This window comes from Oncorhynchus gorbuscha, linkage group LG24 (assembly GCF_021184085.1).
Source record: "Oncorhynchus gorbuscha isolate QuinsamMale2020 ecotype Even-year linkage group LG24, OgorEven_v1.0, whole genome shotgun sequence".
Taxonomy (NCBI): Eukaryota; Metazoa; Chordata; class Actinopteri; order Salmoniformes; family Salmonidae; genus Oncorhynchus; species Oncorhynchus gorbuscha.
This window is the reverse complement of record NC_060196.1, coordinates 14,957,309-14,969,783: the sequence shown is the minus strand read 5'-3', so window position 1 is coordinate 14,969,783 and position 12,475 is coordinate 14,957,309. Positions and strand designations below refer to the sequence as shown.

General features: G+C 40.6%; 1 protein-coding gene across 1 annotated transcript in view; it reads left to right on the top strand.

The window, feature by feature from the left end:
• LOC124013321 (mucin-2-like) overlaps window positions 1-12,475 on the top strand; it is a gene marked incomplete at its 3' end in the record, with an annotated part of 72,989 nt that overhangs the window by 49,575 nt on the left and 10,939 nt on the right. The window lies entirely within an intron of this gene.

The following is a 12,475-nucleotide window of genomic DNA, read 5'->3' as shown; positions in this document are numbered from 1 at the left end:
GCCTTACAACAAGCCTACAAGCCCTCAGTCCAGCCTCTTTCAGCCTATTGCGGACAGTCTGAGCACTGATGGAGGGATTGTGGGTTCCTGGTATAACTTGTGCAGTTGTTGTTGACATCCTGTACTTGTCCCGCAGGTGTGATGTTCAGATGGACCGATCCTATGCAGGTGTTGTTACACGTGGTCTGCCACTGTGAGGATGATCAGTTGTCCATCCTGTCTCCCTGTAGTGCTTTCTTAGGCATCTCAGTACAGACATTGTAACTTTTTGCCCTGGTCACATCTGGATTCCTCATGCCTCAGCATGTCTAAGGCACGTTCTTGACCCTGGGCATCTTTCTTTAGTTTTTTTTCAGAGTCAGTAGACAGGCCTCTTTAGTGTCCTAAGTTTTCATAACTGTGACCTTAATTGCTTGCCATCTGTAAGCTGTTAGTGTCTTAACGACCGTTCCACATGTGCATGTTCATTAATTGTTTATGGTTCATTGAACAATCATGGGAAACAGTGTTGAAACCCTTAACAATGAAGATCTGTGAAGCTATTGGGATTTTTACAAATAATCTTTGAAAGAAAGGCTCCTGAAACAGGGGAGTTTATATAAACATTTTCCTTAAAGTATACTTTTTTTGAGATTTCTAATGTTCTAATGTTACACTACGAAATGTAATGTAATGTAATACATGTCATTTTGTCCTCTAAACATTTAATTGAAATACAGAAGAAATTAATGAATTCCTATGGAGGACTGCTCCTATGGGGAGTGGCAATATTATGGCCGAACGGTGGCTTCAAAGCCTCTCAACGGCCAATACATAGCAATTAGCAATCAAGGGTTTATATGCATCATTGATTGATACCTGTTCTGAAAATTGCACTGTCTGGATAAAAGGTTATTGAAGGATAATGAAGGATCCAACATCAAAAGGCTCCAAATGTTTGAAGTTCTATTGTGAAATTGAAAACGATCTGAGGATAAAGAGGGACACAATAATGAGTTCTATATTGTGGCTAAATACACAACGTGTTCTTTGGAGGAGGTTGTGTTTTATTGTCTTTAAAGATATAACAACTTGGGCTGCATTTCTAAAGGCAGATTTTGTGAGCAGTAAATCTTATTTTTCTGTAAGAATGTCAATTTACTTCCTGATAGACTGGGAGCATTAGAGACACCATTTATAAAATAACATGTCATTCAGCAGCGCAATGTGTACTAGCCAGCACGTTTGTGAATATGGGGGCTTATTCTAGTACAGAAAAGGATGATGCTCATCACCTTAGCAGGAAGTAGTTTCATATTTCATTTGTATAAAGCCTGCCTCAAATATCCTGCCCCCAGGTTTGTCACAGCTAGTGACTTGACAGTTTGCTGCTCCGAAGTAAAGAAACAGACACCTTAAACAGACACCTACACTAATGAGGTCATTTTGTTGAATAATGTGAGTCACTTGGGAAGTTCTCAACGTGTTCTTTAACTTTTTACTTCAGTTGTACATTCCAGATTCAGGAATGTCACGAACATCATGCAATGTGCAACATTTCATATTCAACAAAAGCTTCGAGATTTAAAGCTGAAGTCAAGTCCAAAATTATTCTCATCCTTGATACAGATTAGCAAAAAAAGACTGTCTAAAATAAATAATTAGAATACTGAGTTATATGGCGTGCTCAATAATTTTTTTTACAATGATTTTGGCCAGGACGATACCAGTATCTCGTTAGAAGCCTATTGTGGCAAGGAAAGAAAACAGGATGTGTATGTAACTTCTTTAGCAACCAGCCCTAATGTTGAAAACAAATCATTATGTTGTCATTCATTGATTTATTTTCCAAACTACAGCACACGATATTTTACATTCAGAAGTTGTTGTGTTTTGTGTTTTTTTTTCAGAATAGTTTTTTCCGCGTCGTGTTTTCATTTTTACCATGACATCGTCACAGCCCTAAAAGTTGTACTATGGAGTATTAAAAACAGGGGGCACCTGTTTAGTGGTAGTATTAGTATACAATTATATCATTTCAAATTTTGTAGAGGATGCAATATAGCTCAGTATTTTTTTGCTCATCTTTATCAGTGGTGCCAATAGTTTTGGACCTGACTGTATCTATCAAGGTTTAAAGATGATAGGTTGATAGCACAGGCAAGACAGGCAATAGTTGATGCATAGTTGATTTGCTTTGATATCAAATTAACCATCTTGTCATGAGTGAGCGTGTGAGAGATAGTGGCATTATCACTCATCCTCTCCAAGACTGGTTCTGTCAGCTTTGTTCGATTGCCACACATTTCCCCCCAACAGGTTTTTATGTGTGGCTATAAATGGTTCTCATCTTTCAGCAGCACTGAGTGTTTGAAATTCCAGATATAGATGACAGGGGCAGATGAACTAGAAATGCAAAGTAGGCCGATGTTGAGCTGAGATAAAACAGTAATGGTTTTGGTCCATCTCTCTCATCTGTTTTAGAGTCTACCAAATATAGGAGTTGTAACAGCCTTCAGAATACTCACTAAGATAGGATCTACAAGGATTACACGGTAACATAGAATGGGAATGTGCAGGTTTGGATGTTATGTTTTGAAGGTCTGATCTGGATAAACTCATCGCTGTGTGTGTATATTACAGTATGTAATGTCAGTGAAATACCAACCTATGATTTGTGAAATCAAGGAATTCTGTTGGAATTCTGAGCTCTCACCCTTAGCTGTTGAGTCCCGGTTGTAAGCCTTAAAGTCACATATTTTTGGCATATCCTTTTAAGATTACTAGGATTTACACCTTTGGAACTAGCCTCTACACCTTTATAGGTTGGGTCGGGTAACTGTAACAAAGGGACTCCGGAGTGCTTACTGTAAATGGTGTTGTTGAAGCAGTTTTTTTTTACTAATCAGTCTTTTGAAATATCAAATCAACTCCGAAAAAGATCTGATGTGATTGGTCAAAGCCTGTCTTAACACAGCCCTTGTAATCGAGATGGGGCCATCGTGGCTTTGGTCAAAATCACTACATTTTGGGTACATCCAGTCACGACTTCTATAGATTGACAATGTTGTCAAAAAAATCATCAAAACTCATTTTAACCTAAAGCATTTAACAAAGATATTTATAGCACAATATTTCGGGGAAAGGGAATGAGAGGGCTACTTCCACAGTGTTGAAAAGGGATCACAACAGCCATTGAATGAGGGTGTGTGGCATGAGTTGAGATGTTCAGAGGCTTGACTAGAGTGCAGGACAGGATTTTACTGGGAAGGCAAAAAAAAACTAACACATTCACTACAAAGTTAGACAAAAGAGCTAAGAATGAGTTAGTCTAACTAAGCAAGGAATTAAATCTTTGATGTGTAATAATGTGATTGTGTATGTGATTAACTCTTACAAACAGTAATGAGAGATACTTGATCGAGGTACTCATGGTGTTAGGAAGGGAAACATTCAGTGTGTCAGTGGATGAGCGGGCACCTCATCAGTTCATGTCAGGAGAAAGTTGACAATGGTAGTGGAGTGGAGTAGTCATCACCTCTTAATCAGGAAACATGAGGGGACTTAGCTGTAAATACAAATAGCAGATACATTCCATTACAGCTGCGCCATCGTACGAGTTTCTCTATGAAGTTAAACTCAGACATCTCAAAATTCATAAAGTCAAACACAGACTTGAAACATCATTAGTAGCCCAAGAAACGTTCCTGAATAAAGCCCTGATCATCCAAATACCTGACTATAACTGACAACTGCAGACTGGTGCCACTATAGGTCCCAGAGCGGTGGGGCAATTTTTCCCCTTAGCACCTGGAGTTTTTCCTTATATGTTAACCTAACTAGGAAAACCCTGGACCCTATAAGGTATGACAGTGATTAATCAGTTGTAAAAAGGTTTTATATGGGCTATGATGACACCAATTTTTCCTAATCAAGTCACATGGTTTTAAAAAAACTCCTGGAAAAAAACTGTCAAACTGCAGCTACCTTATATTGTTCATTCACAGATTGACACCAAACAGATATAATATTTGAATTAAACAATCATTTAAACCTTCTTTACATTTGTATACAATCACAATTAGCTCTATATTATGTCAGGGAATTATTTGGAACAGATTTCCAAAAAGAAAAATCTACTTGAACTGATTCTCTGGTGTTTTTACAGTCTTTTATTTCCAACAATAATTACAAAAATGTTTTTTTAACAGAAAACTTAGTTGGACCCCAAAATATCACTGGTGGCCCACAGACCACCAGTTGGGGAACCCTGGTCTATATCATAAGTAGTTCAATATGGGTTCATGTGAGCTGTAATGGGCTTAATTAAATATTTGATGTGCATGGATTGATGTTGTATACCTCTACAGGGACATGGCAGATATGGAGCCTCTGATCATTCTCCTTCTGCTAGCAGGTAAAACACTTGGTGTGTGTGTTTTGTGTGTATGTGTGGGTAGTTATATGTGTGTGTGTGTGTATCTAAGTGTCTTTGTGTGTGTATCTGTGTGTGTTTTGTGTGTGTGGGGGGTGGTTGTGTGTGGGTGTGTTCCTCGGGTTAACCTGACAGGTTCCTCAGGGGTTGCACAGCCACCTTTTACCACTATAGTTGGAAATAAAAATTATGACTTTATTAGCCTACTTGGTGTTTCTTGTACAGCGTATAAGGCGGATGGATATATTGGACTGGAATGTATCGGCTTGTCTTACATTTTTATAAATTGTTTTCTAACAGGACTAGCATGGAAGCCATCAGCGACAGACACAACATCAATGGGTAATGTACCTTCATATGAATCAACATTCCAAAGGCTTCAACACAATCCATTGAATCAAACCCCAATTGGGAAAAAGATTCAATGGTAATTGAGACCACACAAGATGCAGTCAAAATCACTGCCTCATAACATTTAGAATGGCAATCTGGAGTTATCAACACAGCTATTGAACAATGCCACAAACAGATGCTACCAAGTGGTTAGGGTTAGCGTTGAAAACAAAACCACAGAAAAAACATGCCTTCATTCAATTCATTGCCACTTGCCGGTATTGTGATTTCAGGCTGAATATTACTATTTTGCCACCAGATACCAGCAGTACTTAAACACTTCGAGAAGACACTTGTCTTATCTTTGCATGCAAAACACCCTGGTTTACTTTCTGTCTGACATTACAATACATGTCCCTAATACCTTTACATTTACATGGTAGTTACATAGGCAGTGTACAATTATCAAACTGTAAAAAGCACTCATGGTTTTTGAGCTGCTCTGGTTCGCTGAAGCCTTTCCCACACTGAGAGCATTATAGGTATTTGTAACTGGTTAACCTGTTCGTAAGCAGTAGCTAGTTTTATTTATTTATTTTTTATTTCACCTTTATTTAACCAGGTAGGCAAGTTGAGAACAAGTTCTCATTTACAATTGCAACCTGGCCAAGATAAAGCAAAGCAGTTCGACTCATACAACGACACAGAGTTACACATGGAGTAAAACAAACATACAGTCAATAATATAGTATAAACAATACTGTATATATACGATGTGAGCAAATGAGGTGAGAGAAGGGAGGTAAAGGCAAAAAAAGGCCATGGTGGCAAAGTAAATACAATATAGAAAGTAAAACACTGGAATGGTAGATTTGCAGTGGAAGAATGTGCAAAGTAGAAATAAAAATAATGAGGTGCAAAGGAGCAAAATAAATAAATAAAATAAATACAGTAGGGAAAGAGGTAGTTGTTTGGGCTAAATTATAGGTGGGCTATGTACAGGTGCAGTAATCTGTGAGCTGATCTGACAGCTGGTGCTTAAAGCTAGTGAGGGAGATAAGTGTTTTCAATTTCAGAGATTTTTGTAGTTTGTTCCAGTCATTGGCAGCAGAGAACTGGAAGGAGAGGCGGCCAAAGAAAGAATTGGTTTTGGGGGTGACTAGAGAGATATACCTGCTGGAGCGTGTGCTACAGGTGGGAGATGCTATGGTGACCAGCGAGCTGAGATAAGCGGGGACTTTACCTAGCATGGAATTGTAGATGACATGGAGCCAGTGGGTTTGGCGACGAGTATGAAGCGAGGGCCATCCAACGAGAGCGTACAGGTCGCAATGGTGGGTAGTATATGGGGCTTTGGTGACAAAATGGTTTGCACTGTGATAGACTGCATCCAATTTGTTGAGTAGGGTATTGGAGGCTATTTTGTAAATGACATCGCCGAAGTCGAGGATTGGTAGGATGGTCAGTTTTACAAGGGTATGTTTGGCAGCATGAGTGAAGGATGCTTTGTTGCGAAATAGGAAGCCAATTCTAGATTTAACTTTGGATTGGAGATGTTTGATGTGGGTCTGGAAGGAGAGTTTACAGTCTAACCAGACACCTAGGTATTTGTAGTTGTCCACATATTCAGTCAGAGCCGTCCAGAGTAGTGATGTTGGACAGGCGGGCAGGTGAAGGCAGCGATCGGTTGAAGATCATGCATTTAGTTTTACTTGTATTTAAGAGCAATTGGAGGCCACGGAAGGAGAGTTGTATGGCATTGAAGCTTGCCTGGAGGGTTGTTAACACAGTGTCCAAAGAAGGGCCAGAAGTGTACAGAATGGTGTCGTCTGCGTAGAGGTGGATCAGAGACTCACCAGCAGCAAGAGCGACATCATTGATGTATACAGAGAAGAGAGTCGGTCCAAGAATTGAACCCTGTGGCACCTCCATAGAGACTGCCAGAGGTCCGGACAGCAGACCCTCCGATTTGACACACTGAACTTTATCAGAGAAGTAGTTGGTGAACCAAGCGAGGCAATCATTTGAGAAACCAAGGCTGTCGAGTCTGCCGATGAGGATGTGGTGATTGACAGAGTCGAAAGCCTTGGCTAGATCAATGAATACGGCTGCACAGTAATGTTTCTTATCAATGGCGGTTAAGATATCGTTTAGGACCTTGAGGTGCACCCATGACCAGCTCTGAAACCAGATTGCATATCAGAGAAGGTATGATGAGATTCGAAATGGTCGGTATGGTTTGTTGACTTGGCTTTTTGACTATTCTGTTTGTTGACCTTAGAAAGGCAGGGTAGGATAGATATAGGTCTGTAGCAGTTTGGGTCAAGAGTGTCCCCCCCTTTGAAGAGGGGGATGACCGCAGCTGCTTTCCAAACTTTGGGAATCTCAGATGACACAAAAGAGAGGTTGAACAGGCTAGTAATAGGGGTGGCAACAATTTCGGCAGATAATTTTAGAAAGAAAGGGTCCAGATTGTCTAGCCCGGCTGATTTGTAGGGGTCCAGATGTTGCAGTTCTTTCAGAACATCAGCTGACTGGATTTGGGAGAAGGAGAAATGGGGAAGGCTTGGGCGAGTTGCTGTGGGGGGTGCAGTGCTGTTGACCGGGGTAGGAGTAGCCAGGTAGAAAGCATGGCCAGCCGTAGAAAAATGCTTATTGAAATTCTCAATTATGGTGGATTTATCATTGGTGACAGTGTTTCCTATCTTCAGTGCAGTGGGCAGCTGGGAGGTGGTGTTCTTATTCTCCATGGACTTTACAGTGTCCCAGAACTTTTTTGAGTTAGTGTTGCAGGAAGCAAATTTCTGCTTGAAAAAGCTAGCCTTGGCTAGTGCTGCAAAGGGAGAGAAGTGCTGTTAACTATTAAGGTTTCACACAAACTGTAGATATCCTACCCACATACATACACACAAACAGTAGGTGAGTTTTATCCTTCTCCATAGTTCTCACCACTGTGTATCACTACCCAGCTGACAGTTCCATTAGGGATTAGGGAAACTTTGAGAAGTACTCCCTGTCATATCATAAGTTTCTCAGAGTTCTAGTCAGGTCGGTTCCAACACAGCTTAATTGTTCTCTGTATTTTATTAGGCACACACATACACACACACATTTCTCTTCCTCCCAGTCCAACCTAGTTAGACTTATGTTTAATACTATAATTATTCCTGATACATGCTACATCAACTATAATCCCTAATGGTTAAGTTTCAGGGTATAATTATTTAATCATTATCTTTAAACATATAAATTATTTTATCAGTTATTTATACAGTTTTTGACAAAAACTTACTGCCACTTTAGCATAAACATATGACTCCAACACAACTTCAAACATAACAACCCTATGATCAGATACCAACAACTTCAAACATAACAACGCCCTAACCAGATACCAACACCAAACATCACATCACCAAAAGCAGACAACTTCAGTGGCTTTTCATTTGAAAACACAACCAGACACTAATGCTACTTCAGTGCCTCCAAAATTAAAATGCCATATCAAGATACCAATGCATTGGTTTCCAACCCAACCACACCAGCAGTGCTTAATTTGTAAATAGGGAGGTGCCGGAACAAAAAGTGAGCTGGGGGGGGGGGGGGGGGGGGGGTGAACTGGGGGGGCTCTGAATTACCGAAATGCATCTAAACATCTAAAATCCAAATACATTACAATAAAGCATTGCATGCATTATCATTCCTTTTGTGTGCTGGCATAGAGCAAGCAGTAGAGTAGAGGCTCTTGCAGAAGTTGCACATATGGGAAAAAAGTTTCAGCCTTGGAACCAGTCTTTTTTAAGCCGTGGCCTTCAATAAACACAATTCTTCACCATTTTAGATGGCTGGAGACATTAGCATCATCTTTTTGAATACATCACAAATGATTGAAATGACAGGCATCTTTGACACTGACAAACTGAGCATTTGAGATCAATGAGACCATGTTTTGAATCTGTCACTGGCCTAGGTGTAGGAAAACACATATTGTACAATATTAAAATCAAATTATAGTCCTCATAAAGCTTTCCAGTTTCACTGACTCACCAAATGATGTGCAGCTCACTCGCTTGCGATGACTAATGAGCTGGTGAAACAAAAGCCCATCTCTCTTGTTTTACTTTCTAAAACACTGTTCTTCACTCAATAGGCTTATTGGAAGTTGATTACATATTTGGTAGCCTACAGACAGATTAGTCTTCTCCTTTCAGCAGGAGCCATTTGCTTTCCAACCTGTGTTTTCCCGCCATTGTTTTTGAAATATTGTGAAAGGACTGTTTTGGCTTCATGCTGTTCACTGACATATTCACCACGTGTTCCCAACTTTAGCTAAATAAGCTAAATTATAGGTCTACTCCTGGTGTAGTATTCTGAATCATTTATTTTCTTTCTGGAGAACAGTAATTCTATAACTATGGCAAATACATTTTTATTCATCAGGGGTGTTCAGCACTTTCAGCACCCTTCCAGCAGCTATGATTCTATGAGGAAATAAATGAAGTGCAATGCTGGACAGATGAGAGTTGCAGGCTCATGTCTATCAGGGCAAGGAGAGAGAGATCATAGAAAGAGAGATCATGCTGGTTCTGTGAACGCGTGCAATGGCCGCGTACTGGCATAGGCTAGAATGTTGGCCGCGTACTGGTATAGGCTAGAATGTTGGCCACGTATTGGTATAGGCTAGAATGTTGGCCACGTATTGGCATAGGCTAGAATGTTGGCCACGTATTGGTATAGGCTAGAATGTTGGCCACGTATTGGTATAGGCTAGAATGTTGGCCACGTATTGGTATAGGCTAGAATGTTGGCCACGTATTGACATAGGCTAGAATGTTGGCCACGTATTGGCATAGGCTAGAATGTTGGCCATGTATTGGTATAGGCTAGAATGTTGGCCACGTATTGGTATAGGCTAGAATGTTGGCCACGTATTGGCATAGGCTAGAATATTGGCCACGTATTGGTATAGGCTAGAATGTTGGCCACGTATTGGCATAGGCTAGAATGTTGGCCACGTATTGGTATAGGCTAGAATGTTGGCCACGTATTGGCATAGGCTAGAATGTTGGCCACGTATTGGTATAGGCTAGAATGTTGGCCACGTATTGGTATAGGCTAGAATGTTGGCCACGTATTGGCATAGGCTAGAATGTTGGCCACGTATTGGTATAGGCTAGAATGTTGGCCACGTATTGGTATAGGCTAGAATGTTGGCCACGTATTGGTATAGGCTAGAATGTTGGCCACGTATTGCTATAGGCTACAATGTTGCGCAAACCATAAACCAGTGCGGTACCAAAACAAATAAATTCTTAGAATATCAGGAACATTTTGAAATAACTTTTTCTTTTAGAGGGCAGGATATTTACAGAGGAGGCAACGTGAATTAACTCTGAATGCTTTCATTATCATTTTTACACTGCAGAGTGACAATTATTTTTCATGCCACAAGAGGTGGCAAACGGATTCCAGAACTTAACAAAACAAAAAACTGGGAGGTGTCAGATCCTGTTCCGGCACGCTCAAATGAAGCATTGCACACCACCACAAACAGATGCCAACACAGCTTCAGTGTCTTTAAATGTGACATCACCACAACCAATTAGCAACATCACTTTGGATCAATAATATGACAACACTGACACCAGATATGAATACTACATTACCACTGAATGTTACTGTTTCCCCACAACCACACAGTATAACAACTCCATAACCTACTGATGTGACAATTACCTTGCAACCAGTCTTAAATACAACTTAAAATGCTCAAATGTGATAACAATTCCAACTAGAGGGCTGCATTCTCACAGGATGCCTGCAGGTCCTGACAGAGATCATTGCATTGTGGTCAGACAGATTACTTTGTCCAGCAGTTTGTTTGCTTTGTTTACGTTAACACATTGGGTTTTTAGTGATGATGAGTGAGAAAGTTATAGATGCACTAATATTACCCCCCCCTTCCCCCAAGTAATGCTAACCTCTCCTGTTATTCAAATGGTGAGAGGTTAGAGTGTCCCAGGGGTATGATATTTGTGCGTCTGTAACTTTATCACTCAATATCCTTTCAGGATTTTTTGTAATCAAGGTAGCACCCACACTAATGTACTGTAGAAGTGTTTAGAAACATATTCTATTTATTTACAATAAAAGTGACTCCAAAATGACACAATCCATTATTTTCCATTAATTTCTATTGGGTCCAGAATTATCTGAAACACAACCATAACCCCCCACTTCATATCTACTGTATCAATAATATGTTCCACTTTCTTCCTTTTTCCTTGTCCACCATCTTCTTCCTCCTCATCAGCTACAAAACCTAGAGAAGATAGGACTATTTACAAGCCGCACTGCCGTCTCCCAGCAGTTGAATCTCTTCATCTCTCCCTTGAAGCTATTCTTTCACACAGTCTGTCGGCACGCTTTGTGGTGTCCACATGGTCCTAAATCTAGTCGGCAGGCATCGTTAAACAGCCTACCAGACTGTTTTTTTATTACAGTGCAACGATAAAACTGGGGGAGACAAAAATGCTAATTCAGAATGTGTGTGTGGAGGGGGTCATGTTCCCCCCCCTGTCCCAAGTGAAAGATGCACACCTGCCTTTAGGGTGCAAGATTTCTGGGACCATTCCTGGCAAGTGAGCTGCATCCCATATGTTACTAATTTGTTATAACATATCAGCTAATTATAACTTATGGTGTGATACGGTCCCAAACAGGTGAAGTAGGTCATTTCCATTTAACTACGCAGCCTGGAGTTGATTATCTGTCTTTTATTATTGCTACTTGACATAGAAAACAAACTAACAAATGTGGTTCTAAAAATGTTTAATTCTGAAGAGAAAACCCATTGCCTTCTCATCTTATGCTCAACAACAAGAAGCAAAACTGAGTAACCCTCCGTCCTCAGCACTGTTGATGAAACATCTGTAACTTTGTTGACTGGATTTTATGTCAGAATATGTTTAGAGTTGTACAAAATTTTTAGCCACTGTACAGTTAATAATATTTAGGTATAATGAAATCCTATAGAACACCATTGGACCAATCAGAATAGAAAACCTAAAAATCTATTTTATAATTACAGAGGTCATTGTACCACAAATACCACAAACACCCTCAGCTACTCCCACAACAACCACAACTGCTCCAACAACAACCACAGAATCTACCACAACAACCACAGTCGCTACTTCAAAAACCACAGAATCTCCCACAGCAACCACAGCTGCTCTCACAACAACCACAGCTGCTCCCACAACAACCACAGCTGCTCCCACAACAACCACAGCTGATCCCACAACAACCACAGCTGCTACCACAACAACCACAGCTGATCCCATATCAACAACAACTGCTCTCCCAACAAATACAGCTGCTCCCACAACAAACACAGTGGATCCCACAACAACCACAGCTACTCCCACAACAACCACAGCTACTCCCACAACAACCACAGCTGCTCTCACAACAACCACAGCTGCTCCTACAACAACCACTTCTGCTCCCACAACAACCACAGCTGATCCCACAACAACCACAGCTGCTCCCACAACAACCATAGCTGCTCCTACAACAACCACTTCTGCTCCCACAACAACCACAGCTGATCCCACAACAACCACAGCTGCTCTCACAACAACCACAGCTGCTCCTACAACAACCACTTCTGCTCCCACAACAACCACAGCTGATCCCACAACAACCACAGCTGCTCCCACAACA